Source organism: Chelon labrosus, assembly GCF_963514085.1.
Source record: "Chelon labrosus genome assembly, contig: SCAFFOLD_36, whole genome shotgun sequence".
NCBI lineage: Eukaryota > Metazoa > Chordata > Actinopteri > Mugiliformes > Mugilidae > Chelon > Chelon labrosus.
Window position 1 is genome coordinate 438,005 of NW_028181555.1, and position 10,436 is coordinate 448,440.

Here is a 10,436-nt window from a genome sequence, read left to right on the forward strand (position 1 = left end):
TCCACTGCTCGGGCGAGCCGCTAGGATTGCTCTGCCCCACCGGCCCCGTTCCAAGCCAGCTACCTGCTTGAAACTGCACAATATGCTCACAAGCGCCCTGTTCTTCACATGTAGAGGCAAGAAAGAGGCAGAATCGGTCTAATTCGGCCAGTCTGACAGTTAAATGTGGTGGAGAGCAAAACAGCCGTTTCAGAGCGAGAGGATGCTTTCTTGCACATTTCGACTTAAAAAGGCCCTGTCCTCACTGAATATTGAGCTGCAATGTGTGATTTGGATGAGGTCTTATCATTACAAGCTCGCATGGGATGTGTAATGAGGGAAAAAGCATGATTTTTATCCTCCACGACATGAATGGGGCCCTGACAGCGCCCCATTCATCCGGCTGAACGCGCACCCTCGCCGGCTTCCACTGCTCGGGCGAGCCGCTAGGATTGCTCTGCCCCACCGGCCCCGTTCCAAGCCAGCTACCTGCTTGAAACTGCACAATATGCTCACAAGCGCCCTGTTCTTCACATGTAGAGGCAAGAAAGAGGCAGAATCGGTCTAATTCGGCCAGTCTGACAGTGAAATGTGGTGGAGAGCAAAACAGCCGTTTCAGAGCGAGAGGATGCTTTTTTTGCACATTTCGACTTAAAAAGGCCCTGTCCTCACTGAATATTGAGCTGCAATGTGTGATTTGGATGAGGTCTTATCATTACAAGCTCGCATGGGATGTGTAATGAGGGAAAAAGCATGATTTTTATCCTCCACGACATGAATGGGGCCCTGACAGCGCCCCATTCATCCGGCTGAACGCGCACCCTCGCCGGCTTCCACTGCTCGGGCGAGCCGCTAGGATTGCTCTGCCCCACCGGCCCCGTTCCAAGCCAGCTACCTGCTTGAAACTGCACAATATGCTCACAAGCGCCCTGTTCTTCACATGTAGAGGCAAGAAAGAGGCAGAATCGGTCTAATTCGGCCAGTCTGACAGTGAAATGTGGTGGAGAGCAAAACAGCCGTTTCAGAGCGAGAGGATGCTTTTTTTGCACATTTCGACTTAAAAAGGCCCTGTCCTCACTGAATATTGAGCTGCAATGTGTGATTTGGATGAGGTCTTATCATTACAAGCTCGCATGGGATGTGTAATGAGGGAAAAAGCATGATTTTTATCCTCCACGACATGAATGGGGCCCTGACAGCGCCCCATTCATCCGGCTGAACGCGCACCCTCGCCGGCTTCCACTGCTCGGGCGAGCCGCTAGGATTGCTCTGCCCCACCGGCCCCGTTCCAAGCCAGCTACCTGCTTGAAACTGCACAATATGCTCACAAGCGCCCTGTTCTTCACATGTAGAGGCAAGAAAGAGGCAGAATCGGTCTAATTCGGCCAGTCTGACAGTGAAATGTGGTGGAGAGCAAAACAGCCGTTTCAGAGCGAGAGGATGCTTTTTTTGCACATTTCGACTTAAAAAGGCCCTGTCCTCACTGAATATTGAGCTGCAATGTGTGATTTGGATGAGGTCTTATCATTACAAGCTCGCATGGGATGTGTAATGAGGGAAAAAGCATGATTTTTATCCTCCACGACATGAATGGGGCCCTGACAGCGCCCCATTCATCCGGCTGAACGCGCACCCTCGCCGGCTTCCACTGCTCGGGCGAGCCGCTAGGATTGCTCTGCCCCACCGGCCCCGTTCCAAGCCAGCTACCTGCTTGAAACTGCACAATATGCTCACAAGCGCCCTGTTCTTCACATGTAGAGGCAAGAAAGAGGCAGAATCGGTCTAATTCGGCCAGTCTGACAGTGAAATGTGGTGGAGAGCAAAACAGCCGTTTCAGAGCGAGAGGATGCTTTTTTTGCACATTTCGACTTAAAAAGGCCCTGTCCTCACTGAATATTGAGCGGCAATGTGTGATTTGGATGAGGTCTTATCATTACAAGCTCGCATGGGATGTGTAATGAGGGAAAAAGCATGATTTTTATCCTCCACGACATGAATGGGGCCCTGACAGCGCCCCATTCATCCGGCTGAACGCGCACCCTCGCCGGCTTCCACTGCTCGGGCGAGCCGCTAGGATTGCTCTGCCCCACCGGCCCCGTTCCAAGCCAGCTACCTGCTTGAAACTGCACAATATGCTCACAAGCGCCCTGTTCTTCACATGTAGAGGCAAGAAAGAGGCAGAATCGGTCTAATTCGGCCAGTCTGACAGTGAAATGTGGTGGAGAGCAAAACAGCCGTTTCAGAGCGAGAGGATGCTTTTTTTGCACATTTCGACTTAAAAAGGCCCTGTCCTCACTGAATATTGAGCTGCAATGTGTGATTTGGATGAGGTCTTATCATTACAAGCTCGCATGGGATGTGTAATGAGGGAAAAAGCATGATTTTTATCCTCCACGACATGAATGGGGCCCTGACAGCGCCCCATTCATCCGGCTGAACGCGCACCCTCGCCGGCTTCCACTGCTCGGGCGAGCCGCTAGGATTGCTCTGCCCCACCGGCCCCGTTCCAAGCCAGCTACCTGCTTGAAACTGCACAATATGCTCACAAGCGCCCTGTTCTTCACATGTAGAGGCAAGAAAGAGGCAGAATCGGTCTAATTCGGCCAGTCTGACAGTGAAATGTGGTGGAGAGCAAAACAGCCGTTTCAGAGCGAGAGGATGCTTTTTTTGCACATTTCGACTTAAAAAGGCCCTGTCCTCACTGAATATTGAGCTGCAATGTGTGATTTGGATGAGGTCTTATCATTACAAGCTCGCATGGGATGTGTAATGAGGGAAAAAGCATGATTTTTATCCTCCACGACATGAATGGGGCCCTGACAGCGCCCCATTCATCCAGCTGAACGCGCACCCTCGCCGGCTTCCACTGCTCGGGCGAGCCGCTAGGATTGCTCTGCCCCACCGGCCCCGTTCCAAGCCAGCTACCTGCTTGAAACTGCACAATATGCTCACAAGCGCCCTGTTCTTCACATGTAGAGGCAAGAAAGAGGCAGAATCGGTCTAATTCGGCCAGTCTGACAGTGAAATGTGGTGGAGAGCAAAACAGCCGTTTCAGAGCGAGAGGATGCTTTTTTTGCACATTTCGACTTAAAAAGGCCCTGTCCTCACTGAATATTGAGCTGCAATGTGTGATTTGGATGAGGTCTTATCATTACAAGCTCGCATGGGATGTGTAATGAGGGAAAAAGCATGATTTTTATCCTCCACGACATGAATGGGGCCCTGACAGCGCCCCATTCATCCGGCTGAACGCGCACCCTCGCCGGCTTCCACTGCTCGGGCGAGCCGCTAGGATTGCTCTGCCCCACCGGCCCCGTTCCAAGCCAGCTACCTGCTTGAAACTGCACAATATGCTCACAAGCGCCCTGTTCTTCACATGTAGAGGCAAGAAAGAGGCAGAATCGGTCTAATTCGGCCAGTCTGACAGTGAAATGTGGTGGAGAGCAAAACAGCCGTTTCAGAGCGAGAGGATGCTTTTTTTGCACATTTCGACTTAAAAAGGCCCTGTCCTCACTGAATATTGAGCTGCAATGTGTGATTTGGATGAGGTCTTATCATTACAAGCTCGCATGGGATGTGTAATGAGGGAAAAAGCATGATTTTTATCCTCCACGAGAGGGGCCCTGACAGCGCCCCATTCATCCGGCTGAACGCGCACCCTCGCCGGCTTCCACTGCTCGGGCGAGCCGCTAGGATTGCTCTGCCCCACCGGCCCCGTTCCAAGCCAGCTACCTGCTTGAAACTGCACAATATGCTCACAAGCGCCCTGTTCTTCACATGTAGAGGCAAGAAAGAGGCAGAATCGGTCTAATTTGGCCAGTCTGACAGTTAAATGTGGTGGAGAGCAAAACAGCCGTTTCAGAGCGAGAGGATGCTTTCTTGCACATTTCGACTTAAAAAGGCCCTGTCCTCACTGAATATTGAGCTGCAATGTGTGATTTGGATGAGGTCTTATCATTACAAGCTCGCATGGGATGTGTAATGAGGGAAAAAGCATGATTTTTATCCTCCACGAGAGGGGCCCTGACAGCGCCCCATTCATCCGGCTGAACGCGCACCCTCGCCGGCTTCCACTGCTCGGGCGAGCCGCTAGGATTGCTCTGCCCCACCGGCCCCGTTCCAAGCCAGCTACCTGCTTGAAACTGCACAATATGCTCACAAGCGCCCTGTTCTTCACATGTAGAGGCAAGAAAGAGGCAGAATCGGTCTAATTCGGCCAGTCTGACAGTTAAATGTGGTGGAGAGCAAAACAGCCGTTTCAGAGCGAGAGGATGCTTTCTTGCACATTTCGACTTAAAAAGGCCCTGTCCTCACTGAATATTGAGCTGCAATGTGTGATTTGGATGAGGTCTTATCATTACAAGCTCGCATGGGATGTGTAATGAGGGAAAAAGCATGATTTTTATCCTCCACGACATGAATGGGGCCCTGACAGCGCCCCATTCATCCGGCTGAACGCGCACCCTCGCCGGCTTCCACTGCTCGGGCGAGCCGCTAGGATTGCTCTGCCCCACCGGCCCCGTTCCAAGCCAGCTACCTGCTTGAAACTGCACAATATGCTCACAAGCGCCCTGTTCTTCACATGTAGAGGCAAGAAAGAGGCAGAATCGGTCTAATTCGGCCAGTCTGACAGTGAAATGTGGTGGAGAGCAAAACAGCCGTTTCAGAGCGAGAGGATGCTTTTTTTGCACATTTCGACTTAAAAAGGCCCTGTCCTCACTGAATATTGAGCTGCAATGTGTGATTTGGATGAGGTCTTATCATTACAAGCTCGCATGGGATGTGTAATGAGGGAAAAAGCATGATTTTTATCCTCCACGACATGAATGGGGCCCTGACAGCGCCCCATTCATCCGGCTGAACGCGCACCCTCGCCGGCTTCCACTGCTCGGGCGAGCCGCTAGGATTGCTCTGCCCCACCGGCCCCGTTCCAAGCCAGCTACCTGCTTGAAACTGCACAATATGCTCACAAGCGCCCTGTTCTTCACATGTAGAGGCAAGAAAGAGGCAGAATCGGTCTAATTCGGCCAGTCTGACAGTGAAATGTGGTGGAGAGCAAAACAGCCGTTTCAGAGCGAGAGGATGCTTTTTTTGCACATTTCGACTTAAAAAGGCCCTGTCCTCACTGAATATTGAGCTGCAATGTGTGATTTGGATGAGGTCTTATCATTACAAGCTCGCATGGGATGTGTAATGAGGGAAAAAGCATGATTTTTATCCTCCACGACATGAATGGGGCCCTGACAGCGCCCCATTCATCCGGCTGAACGCGCACCCTCGCCGGCTTCCACTGCTCGGGCGAGCCGCTAGGATTGCTCTGCCCCACCGGCCCCGTTCCAAGCCAGCTACCTGCTTGAAACTGCACAATATGCTCACAAGCGCCCTGTTCTTCACATGTAGAGGCAAGAAAGAGGCAGAATCGGTCTAATTCGGCCAGTCTGACAGTGAAATGTGGTGGAGAGCAAAACAGCCGTTTCAGAGCGAGAGGATGCTTTTTTTGCACATTTCGACTTAAAAAGGCCCTGTCCTCACTGAATATTGAGCTGCAATGTGTGATTTGGATGAGGTCTTATCATTACAAGCTCGCATGGGATGTGTAATGAGGGAAAAAGCATGATTTTTATCCTCCACGACATGAATGGGGCCCTGACAGCGCCCCATTCATCCGGCTGAACGCGCACCCTCGCCGGCTTCCACTGCTCGGGCGAGCCGCTAGGATTGCTCTGCCCCACCGGCCCCGTTCCAAGCCAGCTACCTGCTTGAAACTGCACAATATGCTCACAAGCGCCCTGTTCTTCACATGTAGAGGCAAGAAAGAGGCAGAATCGGTCTAATTCGGCCAGTCTGACAGTGAAATGTGGTGGAGAGCAAAACAGCCGTTTCAGAGCGAGAGGATGCTTTTTTTTGCACATTTCGACTTAAAAAGGCCCTGTCCTCACTGAATATTGAGCGGCAATGTGTGATTTGGATGAGGTCTTATCATTACAAGCTCGCATGGGATGTGTAATGAGGGAAAAAGCATGATTTTTATCCTCCACGACATGAATGGGGCCCTGACAGCGCCCCATTCATCCGGCTGAACGCGCACCCTCGCCGGCTTCCACTGCTCGGGCGAGCCGCTAGGATTGCTCTGCCCCACCGGCCCCGTTCCAAGCCAGCTACCTGCTTGAAACTGCACAATATGCTCACAAGCGCCCTGTTCTTCACATGTAGAGGCAAGAAAGAGGCAGAATCGGTCTAATTCGGCCAGTCTGACAGTGAAATGTGGTGGAGAGCAAAACAGCCGTTTCAGAGCGAGAGGATGCTTTTTTTGCACATTTCGACTTAAAAAGGCCCTGTCCTCACTGAATATTGAGCTGCAATGTGTGATTTGGATGAGGTCTTATCATTACAAGCTCGCATGGGATGTGTAATGAGGGAAAAAGCATGATTTTTATCCTCCACGACATGAATGGGGCCCTGACAGCGCCCCATTCATCCGGCTGAACGCGCACCCTCGCCGGCTTCCACTGCTCGGGCGAGCCGCTAGGATTGCTCTGCCCCACCGGCCCCGTTCCAAGCCAGCTACCTGCTTGAAACTGCACAATATGCTCACAAGCGCCCTGTTCTTCACATGTAGAGGCAAGAAAGAGGCAGAATCGGTCTAATTCGGCCAGTCTGACAGTGAAATGTGGTGGAGAGCAAAACAGCCGTTTCAGAGCGAGAGGATGCTTTTTTTGCACATTTCGAGTTAAAAAGGCCCTGTCCTCACTGAATATTGAGCTGCAATGTGTGATTTGGATGAGGTCTTATCATTACAAGCTCGCATGGGATGTGTAATGAGGGAAAAAGCATGATTTTTATCCTCCACGACATGAATGGGGCCCTGACAGCGCCCCATTCATCCGGCTGAACGCGCACCCTCGCCGGCTTCCACTGCTCGGGCGAGCCGCTAGGATTGCTCTGCCCCACCGGCCCCGTTCCAAGCCAGCTACCTGCTTGAAACTGCACAATATGCTCACAAGCGCCCTGTTCTTCACATGTAGAGGCAAGAAAGAGGCAGAATCGGTCTAATTCGGCCAGTCTGACAGTGAAATGTGGTGGAGAGCAAAACAGCCGTTTCAGAGCGAGAGGATGCTTTTTTTGCACATTTCGACTTAAAAAGGCCCTGTCCTCACTGAATATTGAGCTGCAATGTGTGATTTGGATGAGGTCTTATCATTACAAGCTCGCATGGGATGTGTAATGAGGGAAAAAGCATGATTTTTATCCTCCACGACATGAATGGGGCCCTGACAGCGCCCCATTCATCCGGCTGAACGCGCACCCTCGCCGGCTTCCACTGCTCGGGCGAGCCGCTAGGATTGCTCTGCCCCACCGGCCCCGTTCCAAGCCAGCTACCTGCTTGAAACTGCACAATATGCTCACAAGCGCCCTGTTCTTCACATGTAGAGGCAAGAAAGAGGCAGAATCGGTCTAATTCGGCCAGTCTGACAGTGAAATGTGGTGGAGAGCAAAACAGCCGTTTCAGAGCGAGAGGATGCTTTTTTTGCACATTTCGACTTAAAAAGGCCCTGTCCTCACTGAATATTGAGCTGCAATGTGTGATTTGGATGAGGTCTTATCATTACAAGCTCGCATGGGATGTGTAATGAGGGAAAAAGCATGATTTTTATCCTCCACGACATGAATGGGGCCCTGACAGCGCCCCATTCATCCGGCTGAACGCGCACCCTCGCCGGCTTCCACTGCTCGGGCGAGCCGCTAGGATTGCTCTGCCCCACCGGCCCCGTTCCAAGCCAGCTACCTGCTTGAAACTGCACAATATGCTCACAAGCGCCCTGTTCTTCACATGTAGAGGCAAGAAAGAGGCAGAATCGGTCTAATTCGGCCAGTCTGACAGTGAAATGTGGTGGAGAGCAAAACAGCCGTTTCAGAGCGAGAGGATGCTTTTTTTGCACATTTCGACTTAAAAAGGCCCTGTCCTCACTGAATATTGAGCTGCAATGTGTGATTTGGATGAGGTCTTATCATTACAAGCTCGCATGGGATGTGTAATGAGGGAAAAAGCATGATTTTTATCCTCCACGAGAGGGGCCCTGACAGCGCCCCATTCATCCGGCTGAACGCGCACCCTCGCCGGCTTCCACTGCTCGGGCGAGCCGCTAGGATTGCTCTGCCCCACCGGCCCCGTTCCAAGCCAGCTACCTGCTTGAAACTGCACAATATGCTCACAAGCGCCCTGTTCTTCACATGTAGAGGCAAGAAAGAGGCAGAATCGGTCTAATTTGGCCAGTCTGACAGTTAAATGTGGTGGAGAGCAAAACAGCCGTTTCAGAGCGAGAGGATGCTTTCTTGCACATTTCGACTTAAAAAGGCCCTGTCCTCACTGAATATTGAGCTGCAATGTGTGATTTGGATGAGGTCTTATCATTACAAGCTCGCATGGGATGTGTAATGAGGGAAAAAGCATGATTTTTATCCTCCACGACATGAATGGGGCCCTGACAGCGCCCCATTCATCCGGCTGAACGCGCACCCTCGCCGGCTTCAACTGCTCGGGCGAGCCGCTAGGATTGCTCTGCCCCACCGGCCCCGTTCCAAGCCAGCTACCTGCTTGAAACTGCACAATATGCTCACAAGCGCCCTGTTCTTCACATGTAGAGGCAAGAAAGAGGCAGAATCGGTCTAATTCGGCCAGTCTGACAGTGAAATGTGGTGGAGAGCAAAACAGCCGTTTCAGAGCGAGAGGATGCTTTTTTTGCACATTTCGACTTAAAAAGGCCCTGTCCTCACTGAATATTGACCTGCAATGTGTGATTTGGATGAGGTCTTATCATTACAAGCTCGCATGGGATGTGTAATGAGGGAAAAAGCATGATTTTTATCCTCCACGACATGAATGGGGCCCTGACAGCGCCCCATTCATCCGGCTGAACGCGCACCCTCGCCGGCTTCCACTGCTCGGGCGAGCCGCTAGGATTGCTCTGCCCCACCGGCCCCGTTCCAAGCCAGCTACCTGCTTGAAACTGCACAATATGCTCACAAGCGCCCTGTTCTTCACATGTAGAGGCAAGAAAGAGGCAGAATCGGTCTAATTCGGCCAGTCTGAGAGTGAAATGTGGTTGAGAGCAAAACAGCCGTTTCAGAGCGAGAGGATGCTTTTTTTGCACATTTCGACTTAAAAAGGCCCTGTCCTCACTGAATATTGAGCTGCAATGTGTGATTTGGATGAGGTCTTATCATTACAAGCTCGCATGGGATGTGTAATGAGGGAAAAAGCATGATTTTTATCCTCCACGACATGAATGGGGCCCTGACAGCGCCCCATTCATCCGGCTGAACGCGCACCCTCGCCGGCTTCCACTGCTCGGGCGAGCCGCTAGGATTGCTCTGCCCCACCGGCCCCGTTCCAAGCCAGCTACCTGCTTGAAACTGCACAATATGCTCACAAGCGCCCTGTTCTTCACATGTAGAGGCAAGAAAGAGGCAGAATCGGTCTAATTCGGCCAGTCTGACAGTGAAATGTGGTGGAGAGCAAAACAGCCGTTTCAGAGCGAGAGGATGCTTTTTTTGCACATTTCGACTTAAAAAGGCCCTGTCCTCACTGAATATTGAGCTGCAATGTGTGATTTGGATGAGGTCTTATCATTACAAGCTCGCATGGGATGTGTAATGAGGGAAAAAGCATGATTTTTATCCTCCACGACATGAATGGGGCCCTGACAGCGCCCCATTCATCCGGCTGAACGCGCACCCTCGCCGGCTTCCACTGCTCGGGCGAGCCGCTAGGATTGCTCTGCCCCACCGGCCCCGTTCCAAGCCAGCTACCTGCTTGAAACTGCACAATATGCTCACAAGCGCCCTGTTCTTCACATGTAGAGGCAAGAAAGAGGCAGAATCGGTCTAATTCGGCCAGTCTGACAGTGAAATGTGGTGGAGAGCAAAACAGCCGTTTCAGAGCGAGAGGATGCTTTTTTTGCACATTTCGACTTAAAAAGGCCCTGTCCTCACTGAATATTGAGCTGCAATGTGTGATTTGGATGAGGTCTTATCATTACAAGCTCGCATGGGATGTGTAATGAGGGAAAAAGCATGATTTTTATCCTCCACGACATGAATGGGGCCCTGACAGCGCCCCATTCATCCGGCTGAACGCGCACCCTCGCCGGCTTCCACTGCTCGGGCGAGCCGCTAGGATTGCTCTGCCCCACCGGCCCCGTTCCAAGCCAGCTACCTGCTTGAAACTGCACAATATGCTCACAAGCGCCCTGTTCTTCACATGTAGAGGCAAGAAAGAGGCAGAATCGGTCTAATTCGGCCAGTCTGACAGTGAAATGTGGTGGAGAGCAAAACAGCCGTTTCAGAGCGAGAGGATGCTTTTTTTGCACATTTCGACTTAAAAAGGCCCTGTCCTCACTGAATATTGAGCTGCAATGTGTGATTTGGATGAGGTCTTATCATTACAAGCTCGCATG